Below are 13,505 nucleotides of genomic sequence, written 5' to 3' on the forward strand. Positions count from 1 at the left end.
AATATTCTGAACCTGCTCAGAACACTAGTCTATATCACCTTACCACTTCTAACTCAGATGGTGAAAAGCCACGCCTTATTTATCATCATGTCAATACAAATAACCAATAAATGATCTGTAACAGGAATAAAAATAGAAAAGAGTTTTATTTGAACCAAACTGAGGGCTATAGCCTAGGGAACAACTTATCAGTAACGCTCAGAAGCTGTGCTGGAGAAGCATGGTTTTCATCACAGTTTTATATCTTTTCAGAACAAAGAACCATCAAACAGAAACATGCAGGGGTACATTCCTTCAAGATTTCAAAGGGATTAGCATGTACAGAGTGAATTAGCAGGACCTTGGTATCTGGGAAGGAAAATTTATCTTTAAAGGAATACTAGCACAAGCATCATAAGAGAGGATAGCACTTATCCCTACCTTCAAAGTGGACATACTTTACTTCTGGATAATGAATTCTTTTCTTAATGGCTAAAGCAGATGAACACTGCATGATAAACAGGTCATAAGACAGGTTGTTCTGGTTAATATAAAGTTCAAGCTAAGTCACATGTAAGTCAGAATGACTTCCCCATAGCTCAGTTGTGAAAATTTCTTGCATCAATCACAAAGTTTTATTGATCCCAAACAGTAGTCTAAAACTGTAATCTTGCATCTGAACTTTGCACAACATTCAAGTTGTGGGCTATATGCTTATTTTCTCCCCCACTCTCCTGGAGGTAGAAAGGAGATTCCTTTTATTTTCTACTCCTCTTAGGATATGGAGAGAGAACACTGAGCTGAACTTCTAACCCCTTGCAAATCCACAGATGTTTCCTTTACACCCATTTTTGATTCTGTGCTCACCCTAGGGGATTAGAAGGGATTCATACACCTTGAGTAAGCACATTCCTTACATACTGACTTTGCGTCTATATATTAGCTCATGTCTTTTATGAGTCCATATTCTGTTTATGGGACTCTGCTTCTAGGTATTGGCTCATATTTCCACATACAGACTGTGGTAGATTGACTGAAAAAAAAGCCACAGCAATTCCTCCTGTCCCTGGATGTGCAGCCCTTTGGTTATATGTTGAAGGCAGAGCTGAGGATTTGCTGATGGAGTTAGTGTGGGACATGGAAGAAACAGAGGCATCAAGGAGAATGCCAAGGTACTTGGCCTAAGCAATAGGAAGAAAAGAACTTTCATCTATCAAGGGGAAGAAGGCAGAGGAAGAACAGATTTGGGAGGGGGAAAAAAGCAGTCAGTGAGTAAAACCTTCATGGATACTAAATCTATTTATTTTAAAAAGTAAACTTATAAAATCCATAAAACTAAGATTCCCTTAAATGTTCTGATATATATGCAATATATTAAGTAAGAGTTCAACTAAAATCCCAACTCCAAACAGGTTAGTTAATTACATATTTTCATCTGGAACAAGAGTCACATCCTCTTTGGGTTGAGCTGTTGTGGCTATCCAGGAGGTTGACCTGTAGCACTGTCTCTTAAAAACACATGATTTGTGAAAGAAATTGGAGTGTCATTGCCCTAAGTAAACAGTGAATTATGTACATACATGTGATGATGATATCAGAGAAAGTAACTTAATGATCTGAGTGGTAATTTGATTTTCTGGTATTGGTAATAGACTAAAAGCAAATGCCTCTGCTAATATCAGATAACCCTTGATTTTTATCTTTTCAAAGCTGATGCAGATGACCAGATGATTATTTTCTTTCAGTCTTTTAATATAGAAAATTGAGCGATTTCTTAGCATTCAACCTTCCTTACATTCCCTGGTAATGGTGCACTCTTTGAACATGCTGCTCTGGATTAGTATTTGGGGCTTTATGATTAATATTGCAGGCAATATCTGCAGCATAGGGGCCAATAATCTGTCTGAGAGATGCATGAATAAGCAGGAAAATGTGTTCACAGAACCTCATGCAAGCCAAGGAACTCAGAAGGACAAGTGAGTAGTGGGCTGGGCAGGGAGGGTGGGCACCTGGCTGACTCTTCTGCTCCAAGTTTAGCGGGCCTCATCCCCATTCTGTAAGATGCAGAGTCCTGGGTTCCTCACCTGGCTCCTGGCCCCTTCCCCTCACCCACCACCCACCTGGGGCAACCTAGGCTGTGCCCCTCATTTCTGACCCCACCTCCTTATGGCCATTAGCTCCACCCCTCCCCAACCCTCTTCCCCCACCCCCTCCAGCCCTAGCTCTGCCTCCATATTGCACCTGCACACTCAGATCAGATCAGTCGCTCAGTCGTGTCCGACTCTTTGAGACCCCATGAATCACAGCACGCCAGGCCTCCCTGTCCATCACCAACTCCCAGAGTTCACTCAGACTCACGTCCATCGAGTCAGTGATGCCATCCAGCCATCTCATTCTCTGTTGTCCCCTTCTCCTCCTGCCCCCAATCCCTCCCAGCATCAGAGTCTTTTCCAATGAGTCAACTCTTCCCATGAGGTGGCCAAAGTACTGGAGTTTCAGCTTTAGCATCATTCCTTCCAAAGAAATCCCAGGGCTGATCTCCTTCAGAATGGACTGGTTGGATCTCCTTGCAGTCCAAGGGACTCTCAAGAGTCTTCTCCAACACCACACTTCAAAAGCGACAATTCTTTGGCACTCAGCCTTCTTCACAGTCCAACTCTCACATCCATACATGACCACAGGAAAAACCATAGCCTTGACTAGACGAACCTTTATTGGCAAAGTAATGTCTCTGCTTTTGAATATGCACACTAGCAACCATCTACTCTTGAGGGCAGGGCCTGCCCTGGGCCCGCCTCCATGGAAAGCGCTTCTGGTGAGGCTTGGGAGTGTAAATTAAGATCAGAATGGTAGTGGGATTTCATGGTGTTTGGCAGTCTAAATACAAATGCTTCAGGTAAAATCATACCCACTGACCTGAAATAGGGCCAATGGGAGATGGCTTGCAGTCTTATGTGAGACTCATTCTGTAGCATGAGAGGATAATAAAAAGGATATAAAATTCCAGCTGCAATTGGAGAAAAAGAGAAGTGATCTGATCTCTGCATCTTGATGAACCTCTTGGGTAGGAAATGAGAGATTGAAGCTTGGGGCCCTCTAGACTGAATGGCAAGAACAGAATTGCTGCCTCCTTCAGCCCATGATCTTTTTGAAATCCCAGGAAGAGAAAGGCACCCAGCCACCCTGCAGATCTACAGGCAGAACAGACTGCCAGTCTCACTCTCCTTTCCTGTGGGGGTGAAGAGGGGATTACTGACCAATAAGGCTATTTGTTTGGAAAATTTTTAAAATATTTATTTATTTGGCTGTGCTGGGTCTTACTTGTAGCATGTGGAATCTAGTTTCCCAAGCAGAGATCGAACTTGGGTACCTGCTTTGGAAGCATGGAGTCTCAGCCACTGAACCACCGGGGAAGTCCCTGCTGAAATGTTTAAACCATGGTAAGTTATAAGGCATAAAGTGAAGAGGAACTAAAAAGCCTCTTGATGAAAGTGAAAGAGGAGAGTGAAAAAGTTGGCTTGAATCTCAACATTCAGAAAACTAAGATCATGGCATCTTGTCCCATCACTTCATGGGAAACAGATGGGAAAACAGTGGAAACAATGTCAGACTTTATTTTTGGGGTTCCCAAATCACTGCAGATAGTGATTGCAGCCATGAAATTGAAAGACGCTTACTCCGTGGAAGGAAAGTTATGACCAACCTAGATAGCATATTCAAAGGCAGAGACATTACTTTGCCAACAAAGGTCCGTCTAGTCAAGGCTATGGCTTTTCCAGAGGTCATGTATGGACGTGAGAGTTGGACTGTGAAGAAATCTGAGCGCCGAAGAATTGTCGCTTTTGAAGTGTGGTGTTGGAGAATACTCTTGAGAGTCCCTTGGACTGCAAGGAGATCCAACCAGTCCATCCTAAAAAAGATCAATCCTGGATGTTCATTGGAGGGACTGATGTTGAAGATGGAACTCCAATACTTTGGCCACCTCATGAGAAGAGCCTGATGCTGGGAAAGATTGAGGGCAGTAGGAGAAGGGGGCAGCAGAGGATGAGATGGTTAGATGGCATCACCTACTCGATGGACATGGGTTTGGGTAAACTCCTGGAGCTGGTGATGGACAGGGAGGCCTGGCATGCTGGGATTCATGGGATCACAAAGAGTTGGACATGACTGAGCGACTAAACTGAACTGAAGTTATGCGTAGGACATGCAATTTCAGTTAATTGCATGTCTAATTCCAGTGAGAACTGAAAAGTGTATTGATATGTTTAAAGAATAAAAAATGCCAAAAAATTCTACCCACTTAGCTAATTTAATTCCACTATTACAAAGTCTTTATAAGACCTAGTGGTGTGGTGTAATAAAAGAGGTCTCAGGCTCAACGGACTGAGATTCTAATGCAGGCTTCAGCAGGAATTAATTGTGTACTTGCTGCTTCTAGTTTGGTCCTACTGACTTCTGAACTAATCTTCTATAAAGTCATGCTGTTCACTCTACCTTTACTTGCTCTTGGGAGTATCAGAAGATTTCTCCCCGATCTTCAAATATGCATTCATGGCCTTTATGAAGTGGCTAAAAGTATTGCTTCTCATAGGGAGGCACTAGATTACTTGCTACCTTTAGGGGATCAAGCTTCCCAGGTGGCTCGCATGGTAAAGAATCTGCCTGCAATGCAGGAGACCAGGGTTCGATCCCTGGGTTAGGAAGATCCCCTGGAGAAGGGAATGACAACCCACTCCTGTATTCTTGCCTGGAGAATTCCATGGACAGAGGAGCCTGGCGGGCTACAGTCCATGGGGTCACACAGAGTTGGACATGACTGAGTAACATTAAGGGGAATACTTCCCTAAACAAAGGGGAGAGCTTAACAAAGAGGGAACTTTTAGCATGGCCTGGAGACCCCATCCTCTTGCCACCAGCTCCTGTTCTTAAGCCATCAGACTCCAGAGCTTAAAGCTCTGCCCCGGTTCAGGTGACAATGCACATAACAGAGCTGCAGCTTTCTTGATCATGCTGGTGCTCATTGAGAGTAAGAAAAACATGAAAGTGAGGCCTTCTGAAGCAAATGAATTTTATTGGAAGAACACAAATATTTAACAAAGTACAAGAAACTTAGGCAACAAATACTTTTTAAAGACACAGAAATGAGGCTAGCTCAGGGAAACTCACCAGTATGTCTTTTTTTTTTTTTTGGCCATGCCATGCAGCATGCGGGATCTTAGTTCCCCTGCCAGGGATTGAAACCGCCCCCCACCCCCCATATTGGAAGCACGGAGTCTTAACCACTGGACTGCTGGGGAAGTCCAAACAGTATGTCTTTTTATATTCTGTGCAGTAAAAAGTTACTAGTGAACCTTTATAGGCTCTCACTCATTCTTGTGGGTCTAGTCCCAAACTATAACAAAAATATTATTGGCTCCACTAGGATAAGATGAAAAGTGTACCAAACGAAGTAGCTATGGCCAGGAAACTCAGTGACACAGAAAATAGAAGGCTGTGGGAAGGTCTCAGAGAAAAGAGGCCTGCTAGAGAGACCAACGAGCCTGAGACAGGGTCTTCCACCCTGTGGAATACAAATACAGCACACATGCACTTTGACATGTCCCCATGGGTACAATATTTTTAAAGATTTCTCGAGTAAGCACAAAAGCAAATATTATAAAAAATGAAAACAACCCAAAGTCCAAGCCATTCCCAAAGGCACGATACCCAAAAGTCAATTTCTGGTCAAACGACAACTCACTGATGTCACAGGGTCACTCTTCGAGGCAAAGTCCTCCGCGTGAAGTTAACGAATTCTGTAGAACTGCTGTTTTTCTATGAAATTCAAAATCCTGCAGACTAAAGGTTAACCTTACATTCCACCAATACAAACACCAAGTTTACATAGAAAAACCAAGGCAAAACCATAATACAGAAGCCGTAAATGGCACCACCCATTTCCCCAAGGAGAAACATTCTTCCCTCTCAGTTCTAAAATCTAAAAACACTTGAGGGGGGGCACTCATTTGTGATCATGGAAGGGTCTTTTTTTTTTATTTTTAAACCCCTTTATTGAGGTATGAGGAATGACTGACATACAAAAAAATGTACACATTTAATGTATACAATCTAATGAGTCTGGAGATTATACATCCATAAAGCATCTCCATAATCTATACCATAAATACACCTATACACTCTGAAGTTAAATTCCACCTTCATAATTTATTATTATTACTTGGTAAAAAAAAAAACAAAAAACAAAAAACAAAAAAACATGATGGAATAAGATCAACCTTCAGCATTTTCAGTACACGTCAGTCCTGGGGTCTGGAGGAGATGCACAGGTGCTTGGTTCCTGACTTTGACTATATCCTATATCCTGTAGCTCAGTACTCTGACAATCTACTAGAGGAAAATCTACAACAGGCCTTTCAGCATTCTGGAAGGTACTCTGTCTGACTGATGGGGAGAAGCTGAGTAAACCAGTGAATCTTCTTAGGATTCACTGAAGTGAGCTCACTGCTGTCCTTTTCCAAAACTGATAAGAAGTAGTACAGTAGGCTTGCACATGAATAAGGAGAGGTGAAGGAAGCTCAGAAAGCCAACCCAAATCTAAACTGTGAGGTGGCCTGGCAGGCAACGCTCAGTAACCCATTTTGTGTGTGTGCTGGAGTCAGCATAGTAGACTGGGAGGGCAAATTCAAGTCCAGAGGGATGAAGAGACCATTCAAATTGTATAGGAATGCACATATTTTGCTCATTCTGTCCACTCTTTCGGAAAGAACTGCACACTAAAATTCCATAACTAAAACTCTGCAGGATCTGAGTCCTTGCCTCCTACCAAGTATTCTAGCAGGTCCTGTGCACCACAAGACACAGAAATCAGACCTCCACCAATCAGAGATCAAATCTCTGCTCCTTCAGAGTACTTGAGAAAGGGACGGTGAGAGATGAAGTTCAGCTCCACTTGCCAACCGACTGCTGACATCAGCAGAGTGATTTAAACCATCTCTAAACAAGGTTTGTAGTTTTAATTCTCATCCCCATTGATCCTATTGATCACAGAGAATCCCCACTGAGGACATATGTATGGGTTAAAAAGCAGCTAGACGATAAGAAGTCACTCACACTTTGTACTTATCCTTCAGGTGCTGTTTTCACAAGTTCCTCATGAGGAAGTTCTCTGCACAGGTCTGATTATGGCCAGGACTTTACAATTAGCACTTGGAGGGAGGATGCAGATACTCAGGGGACCTGGTATCTCACCAGAGCATATTGTAAGGGAAACTAAAATAAGGACAATTAAATTGCTCATATTGAAAAGGGATAAGGCCTTCTTTCTTGCCTTTCCTAAAAAACTTTGGAATATGTGTCAGTTCTTTGTCTGACTCTGCTGCTCGTAAGTCACCTCAGTCATGTCTGACTCCTTGCAACCCCATAGATGGCAGCCCACCAGGCTCCTTTGTCCCTGGGATTCTCCAGGCAGGAATACTGGAGTGGGTTGCCATTTCTGACTCTCTGCAATGTATGCAAATCTTTTCTATAAGTTAAATAAGCCTCTTGGTAATTTGATAAACCAAGTGTTTTCCTTCAGGGATCTGGCAGCAAAAGTAGTGACCAAGAGCCCATAAAGCTACAGGAAAAAGATGAAAAATATCTCTGGAGAAAAAAAAAAGAACTGTAAGCAATAGCAGTTCCTTCTCAGAACTCCCTTAGATTATATACTGTGTAACAGTACAGCAGGGAAAAGAGCTCCCCTTCCACAACAGCCATTTTTCACAGGTCTAGACAACAGAACAAGGAAGAGACAGCAAAGCCTTCACTTGCAGACAAAATCACAATTCTCTTGGGAAAATGGAAACCAGTCCTGATCCCATAATAAATGTCCTAGTTTATAAGAAAGCCATATTTTCTTATATCCATCAGGGTGCATTGTTATCTTCTGTCTCTCAGCTATGCTAGCCTAAAGGACGGGCACAAGAATGGAGGAAGGAGACAGGAGAAAGAGCCCTGAACCCACAATGTCCACCACAATCATCACACCAAAGACATTTGTCCTCCCCACTGTCAGTCTTTCCTTATACTCTCAGAGCCTCCTCCTCAAAGCCCTGCTGGGCCCAAATTTCCCTAATCAAGAGCAAGCAAAAGCCTGAAATAGGGAAACCATTGGACCTTTTCCCTCCCCAAATTGAGCTCCCCTTTCATCTCCACCACTCCAGTAGCACACCATCACAAACAATGCATAACTGTCCCTCCACTGTTGTAACAACAACACCTTATTCTTTGAGAGCGCATAGAAGGTCCCCTTGAGGCAGTGTCACCCCCACAAACAGGAAGGACCAAATGGAAGAGGAGCCACCATCAAGCAGAAAGGATTTCTAGCAGATACACGGGGCAGGAGGAGAGGGGGGAGATAGCTACAGCCTGGGTGTGTAGCCCTCTTCAGCAAGAGGAATACAAGGGCTTGATCCTCCAGCTGGAGTACCTGACTCAGGAGGTTCCTGCACATCCAGGCTCATTGGCCAATATACGCCTTCTTTAGGACTTTACTAAGGCACCTGGGATGTGTGAGTGTTGAAGGAAGAGTGAAGCACCAGCAACAGCAACTCAGTTTCATTTGCCTCTTTACAGCCACAGGCAGTCTCAATAGAAGAGTTGAGTGAGACCACTCAACCAAGTGTAGTCAACATCAGTGGGCACCTCCCAGGAGACTCCCTCAGATTACTGCTCTAGGCCACAGTATAGGAAGGGGAAAGGCCACATTTCTTGAGTCGCTTTTCACAGCCTAAGGCAGTACACAGACTGAAGCAGGAACACAAGAACATCTCTAATAGTGAAGTCCAAAATTCTGGGGAATGCTGTAGCATAGGGTAAAGCCTTCATCATGAAAGTCTCACCTTTGTCAGAAAGTAATCCACTCTCATGTCACACTCAGTGATGTGCACTATATTTTCAGTACCCTTGCTACAATGATCCCAGACAATACCAGGGATTGAGAAATAGGTAGGAGACACTTTTGACCACAGAAAGTCCAATACACCTTTCACGTTGAGGGCCTATGTCCTCCTGTCCAGCTTTCTCCTTGTGCTCTGAGAACAGCTCTATAGAGGCTCACTCTTCCCAGCCCCTTCCCCACCTCTAGGCTTTAGGCACCCCAACGAAGGTCCACACATTGTTAGTCATTCCATCTTTCCTGATCAGGGAAGTCCTTCCCGCTTTGACCCTTTAATCTCTACAGTACTTCTCATGAAAAGAACCGACAATCAAAAGTGGCCTGAGAACCACTCATGAAACTCATTTAGTTCAAGATTAAATTGGTACAGCTACTATGGAAAACAGTATGAAAGTGCCTCAAAAAATTAAAAACAGAACTATCATCTAGTCCAGCAATCCCACTTGTGGTATGTATCCAACGGAATACTTTGCACCAAGAATTTATAGAACATTAACATTCCCACAAATGAGTAGACATTCACTGAAGTATAGTCTCATGAGCCTAAGTGACATGGCTGGCCTAGGAATGAATTTCTGGGAAAGAACCAGCAAGCCAGATTCCATCTCAAATTCAGTGGAGGATTACCTTCGCTTTCCATGAGAGCCCTGATGTGTGAAACTGTCACCAATTGGAGAGTCATCTTTTTGGAATCCTCAACCTTGTGACTTATTTTTAAGTGCCAATACATAGCAGATTTACCTATTAAACCATTCATTTAGGTTTTCTTGACCCCTGCCTCTAAAGAAGTCAGCCAAGATGACTATGATGGGCAGTGGGAATAAGTGTGTATGGAAGGGGAAGAAGGCATCACAGTTATTCTTAAGTTTCACAATTGTTTTGACTAGGAAATAAGCCAGCTTTGATCATCATCATGTCACTTGGTGAAAGAATATGGGCTCAGGATAGGTTTTTCTAAGTATCTCAGGCCTCAGGTTTTCACTGGGTAGGAAATTATCATGACCCCCTCTTTCACAGCTTTAAAGTAATTTCACCAATTACAGGGATAAACAAAAAGTCTTTAAAATGTCAACATGCCCTCTAAAGACTATACTCACACTTTAGTTTCCAATCACAAAGAAATGTGGATTTTATTTTAACCTTTGGTGAATGAAATTCAGGTTCTATGATGCCACCTTATGGATAAAACCTGTGCTAATAAAGCAACAGAGGAGCCCGAGGTTTCTATGAACCTAGAGGTTAGAAGTGTCTTTGAATGCATCTTATAAGAGTTCATATTTCTATTTAGTGCTTTCCCCCCACCCCAATTGTGAAAACTCTTCCACAGATTTTCAACAAATTAACCACTGCCCAGAAAAGAAGTAACTTGATACAGACAATGAAAGGGAGGGGACCTTTTCTGCACTGCCAGTTAACAAGCACCCTCTTGGTGCCTGAACTTGGTGCTGAGCCATATCAGCTTTGGCATAAGGCATCATAGATGGCCAGAAAAGAAAGTGGCTCAGAGCAAGGCAAGGTGTGAGTTGCTGGGCTGCCTCTTGGCATCATAGCAGGATTAAAGAGGCTGGTTTTCAAAGAGAAGTCCAGTGATATCTGAGGAAATTTGCTGGCCCTGTGAAAGGAAACAAACGTTTGGTTGAAATGGGGTCTGGACAGGTAGGGAGATGAGCTAAATGAAGCCACAATGTTCTGTTCCCATATATGGGTCCTGGAAATGGTGTACTAATTCCTTCAGTACCTCTTGTGTGGTAAGCACTCAAGAAAAACCATAGAATAGATATCCCTGAGTGCTGGGGTCCAGCCCCGGTTGGATCCAGGGATTCCCTCAGGAGGACGGCATTGGCGAAAGGATAGATAAAAGGAGAAAGAGACAGAGGCTTGACCTGACTGGTTTACATGGGAAACTAATAAGGTTCATGACACCGAACTTGCTCTGACCACAGAGGCCGCAGGCGCCCTCTCGAATAGCTGAAGGTGCCCCACCTTAGGCACCTTCTCTGGGTCTTAGAAGCCCAGGCAGGTAAGTGGTCTCAGAGAGCCCCCACACTCCGATCAGTCACCCTGAAGGAAGAACAGAGAAGAAAAGTAGAGAAAAGGAAACAAGAAAGAACGACACGGGGAGACCAAGCCTGATGAGCAAGGCCCATACTTTATTTTCCAAAGTAGTTTTTATACCTTAAGTTGTGCATAGAGGATAATGGTGGGGGGCGGAGGTAGAGTCATGCAAGGTCAGCAGTCCTTGATCCTTATCGAAGCCAGGCTTTCTTTCTGCAAACTTATCATATACAAAAGCTTTAGGTGATTTACATCATCTTCTGGCCAGGAGGCCTGTTAACATTTTATGACCCTTTCTTCAGAAAACTTATTTTTCTCTAAAGGTGACTATTCTAAAGTCAGGCACCACCCTCCGAAAGCATTAGATAAAGTTGCATTCCTATAGGGAAAAAGTATGGTGGGCTATAACAAGAAAAGAATTAACTCAAGGGTCCAAGGTTACAAACCTTAAAGCTACTACTTACATTTCTATACACCAACTATATTAATCAATACACTCCCAGGGACACAGTAGATAAGGGATATGGAAACTTGGCAGCAAGCATTAGCTCAACAAAGAAATCCTCTACTAGTTCTATTCTAACAATTTTAACTCTCTGAGGAGCTCTGCATTAGAATATCGTAAGCTTCCTGTGCCTCTCTGGTTGGGAGGCTGTGAACAATCACATGCATAGCTGCAGAAGTCCGAACAAACCTGTCAGGCAAGCTAGAAAGTCATCAGAGGGGTTTGAATGGAAACACTCCTATTATGCCCAGGAGACTTATTAACTAGAGCTCTAAGTTGATTTTCTTCAGAGAAAGGTGGTCGGGGATAGCCCCCCGTTAATGTCAGAAGAGTTGGTGAAAGTCGTGAAATAGTAAAACGAACAGATTCTGGTTTTGGGGTAGATGCTCAGGCAGGTCTGGGGGAGTGGGCCCTCGAGTCCTGACTGGCCTTTGCATATCAGGCCTCTCCGCATGACCTTTGTCATGGGTGGGAACTCCCGTTCTGGCTCCCGGCACCTGAGAGCAAGGTGTGATTCCCATTTTGCAAATGTGGAAATTGAGGCTCAAAGATGACAGTAAGAAAGAGTCATACTCAGATACTAAAATTTATTTTTAATGAAACACGATGTATTGTCTCAGCAACATCTGCAAAGCAAAAAAAAAAAAAAAAAAAAAAAAGACGAACTGTGGAAGGGTAAATATTTAATGAAGTATTGACCAGCATATTATTTGAATAATATGGAGCCTACACCTCCAGGACCCCTGCAAAGTAAATGCCCACCCACTTATAGAGGGGACAGACTGGCAGACTATCATTCTCTGCCACTAACTTGGTGTACAGGGCTCATCTTGCTCCGCTTTCCTAAATAGAGCTGGCTTTAAATTACATTCAAATCCTTGTTCCCCTACCTGAAAAAAAAAAAAAACAAAACCAAAAAAAACAGCACTCCACAGTCTCTGGATTCCTGAAGTTTGTTTTTCACAGTCCCATCCAGTCCAGCTTGCTTCTGTCTGGTATTACAAGTGATTTCCAAAAGGATAAAAAGACAGATCAGAACTCTGATGTGAAAATGGCAATAACAGGCTTTTTGGAAATGTGACCTTCTAATAAATTCAGTGTCTGTAATAATGGCACTCACGGTGGACTGGAAAAAGATGCCACTGACTAATTAAAGACGTCCATTATAAACATAGTGTCTGAGCAGCGCTCAGGGAGTGATCCTGACATTGTTGGAAGTTCCTACTTTACAGACTCAGGGAAGACATTTAAACACCATGTTAAATAATCTTACAGCTGATGGAATGGGTGCTACCCTCCTCCCAGCATTTGTGGCCCCACATAACATAAGGTTGCACTTACTCATCTGGCAGGTCTGGACAGCTAATTCCGGGTCCCCTCTCTTCTCATTACAGTCCCATAGGCTGGCCAGTACTAGATTTTTCCACCACAGGTCCTGGAGGAAACAGTGGTTATACAGATCTACAAGGAGACTTGCTTACAGATCGACAGCCTAAGACAGTTGCAGGAAAATTAGGTAACTTGGAAGCCCATAACATGAGTGGATGGGGCAAACTTCCTTTTTCCCTTTGAAGGAAAGTTACATGGCTCAAAATAGCCTGGAGTTAAAACTCTCCTCCAGGTCCTCCCCACCATTCTATGCAAAACAAAGAACTCTCTCACCCGAAGGAAAAAATGGACATTAAGGTTTATTACGCCCAGCTCCCAGCTGGTCCAGCCTCTGGTCTATCTCCAAAATTCCTTGCCCCAGCCATTTAAGAGATAACTACTCCGAACAACCTTGGAGAAGAACAAGCCCCCTTAAGACAGTAACTTTCCACATACATGCCTATATATACTTACTATTTTCTTGGATAAGCGCAGCAGCTCGCTAATGTGACTGCTGCCCCTTCTTGCCTCATTAAAGGTGATCTGTTCCTGTAAAGTGCCAGTCTCATTCTTTTTCTGAACCTCGCCTTCTCTAACTCCCTTACGTTACATTTTTGGTGCTGAAACCTGGGAGGTTGAGGTTCCTTCTCTTCTCCACAGCCA

General features: G+C 43.2%; 1 long non-coding RNA gene across 1 annotated transcript; it reads right to left on the reverse strand.

The window, feature by feature from the left end:
- Positions 1-12,041: 12,041 nt before the first annotated feature.
- Positions 12,042-13,038, reverse strand: LOC113887862. The gene is made up of 2 exons (XR_003509844.1): positions 12,816-13,038; positions 12,042-12,100 (listed from the first exon to the last, which is right to left on the reverse strand). It is a non-coding gene; the product is annotated as an uncharacterized LOC113887862 (long non-coding RNA).
- Between the last annotated feature and the right edge of the window lie 467 nt (positions 13,039-13,505).

The sequence above is a fragment of the Bos indicus x Bos taurus genome, chromosome X (genome assembly GCF_003369695.1).
Source record: "Bos indicus x Bos taurus breed Angus x Brahman F1 hybrid chromosome X, Bos_hybrid_MaternalHap_v2.0, whole genome shotgun sequence".
Taxonomy (NCBI): domain Eukaryota; kingdom Metazoa; phylum Chordata; class Mammalia; order Artiodactyla; family Bovidae; genus Bos; species Bos indicus x Bos taurus.